Source organism: Camelina sativa, chromosome 11 (genome assembly GCF_000633955.1).
Source record: "Camelina sativa cultivar DH55 chromosome 11, Cs, whole genome shotgun sequence".
NCBI classification, from domain to species: Eukaryota; Viridiplantae; Streptophyta; class Magnoliopsida; order Brassicales; family Brassicaceae; genus Camelina; species Camelina sativa.
The window spans coordinates 37882718-37884816 of NC_025695.1; the positions used below are offsets into that span (position 1 = coordinate 37882718).

The following is a 2099-nucleotide window of genomic DNA, read 5'->3' on the forward strand; positions in this document are numbered from 1 at the left end:
AAATAAAAACCCTAACACTTGCTTTCATGTGTGGCAGAGAGCTCTCTTTCTAGTGTTATACCATTCTCACTCTACAACGACTTCACATGTGATGGAGCGTCTTGGGATTTTCACGAGCTTCTTCAAGATGCCATTGACATTTGCGCGATCATTCACACGTAGAGTCAGTTTCTTGAGGATTACAGAACTCTCTAGGAAGTACCTTACTATCTTCATTTCTGAAGCATATCCCGAGATGCTGGTTTTGATCTCAAGAGACTTGAGCGAAGATAGCAAACACTCGGGAACAAATGGAAAACTCATTTTATTCATTTCTTCGGAATGCAACTGTTGTGCTTCGTAAAAATCCCATACCTGAGGTTAAAAACAGAGGAGAAAAAAAAGGCAATGAGAAGAGAAGATAGGCAGAACACATTCATAAAGATAACATAGCGTTTAGGAGATCATTACCAAGATGAGGGATTTCAGGTTTGGGCAGCTCGCAAGAAGAGTTAGTAACCATTTCAAATCAGGTACATATATATAAGCATGCAGGCGGGACATATAACTAAACTGAGGCATCGGTTCTAATTTCGAGTAATGAAAGATGATCTGGAACCACAAAGAAACATAATGTGGGTCATATGACTTCCATGATAAAGACAAGACTGTATACATGGATATTGATATGACATATTTACCTTTAAAGTGTTTTGATATACGATCATTTCCTCGACCTTTGAAATCCCAAGCAGAAAATCACGGATGCTACTTCTCCTCGATGAGACGCTTGCTTCACCGAAATCTTGCAAACCAAAATCGAGATTAATATCTAACTTGGCATTGGCACTCAAGCTGTTTATCATATAACTTTCAGCTTGGTCATCATCAATAGTGAATGAGCTCAGCAGAGGAGCATCAATCACAACACCGTATTTCTTACTACCACTTATACAATCGCGTAGGTTTATATTGAGCCTCTTCACTGACAAAGAATGGACCCGAATGCACTTATAATGATCTTGAGTCTCACATCCAACAATCTTCAACTTTTCCAAGACAGGACAACAAGAGATCAGTCTCTCAAAAGTGGCCACTTTGCCGTAATAACAATATTTGAGATGCATAGTCTTCAGACAAGGTAAGAAAACAAACTCGGCATTAGTCATGACCACCTCATGGAGTTTTAAGGACACAAGTGTCTTACAGATACAAAGGCTTGTGGGGATTTCATAACGACCAATGTCCGGAGGACAAAAAAACATCAAGATGTTGGACCCCACGCTTAACTGCAGCCTCAATCCATGAGGTGAGATAAGAGACATCTTCTACATCGGATGCACCATTGTCATCAAAAAGATATACCTTGAGTTTGTTTATGCCTGAAACCCTATTGGAATGGAAAAGACGGTTACCAAGACTCAAAAAGGCATTGAAATTATTAGGGAAATCTCGGATATCCAGTTCCAAACGAGGAAGGCAAAGCCAGAGACTCCTGTGGGATAAAATGCTTGTCTTAACAGCTTTCTTTAGGGGAAGACGAGAAAGAATGTCACATAGCAACGGATCAGGTAACTCGCTTATCCCGTCAAGCTTCACCCTCTTACTATTAAACCCTTTGGAGGAAGAAGCCACCTGTTTCGATTTCCCTCTACCAGCCATTCGTTTCTCAGACATGGAGGAAAATCTGTAAAGAAATAATCATCAAAATTTGAAAATGAACTGGTAAACATAACTCCTCCGAACTTTCAGTTCAAAACTATTCACGGTTAGGAGTTTATAAGGTTTTCTGAAAAAGATTATATATAGAAAATTAGAAATCAACCAAACAAAAAGTCGTCAAGTAAGAAAGAAAGAACCTGCCAGTGTTTTTAGCCGGCAGAATGCAATCACTAGCCGGGGAACTGTAGACCGTAAGATCAAAGGATCAGGCTGAACCCTTTGGAAGAAGCTATCGTCTGTTTTTCTTAATTCTGAGAGTTTCCAATCAGTGACTTCTCTCACGAAACTTGTAAGCAAATTCAAAGGACAATACCATATCAAATCTATTCTCCTCGACATTTAAACTCCAATGTTTTACCAAGTAATAACATGATGAGCTAACTGCAATTTACTTGTGG

The 2099-nt window shown here is 39.3% G+C and overlaps 1 long non-coding RNA gene across 1 annotated transcript; it reads right to left on the reverse strand.

Annotated features, from left to right (window-relative positions):
* Window positions 308–770, reverse strand: LOC109127571. The gene is made up of 3 exons (XR_002034133.1): window positions 681–770; window positions 451–591; window positions 308–354 (listed from the first exon to the last, which is right to left on the reverse strand). It is a non-coding gene; the product is annotated as an uncharacterized LOC109127571 (long non-coding RNA).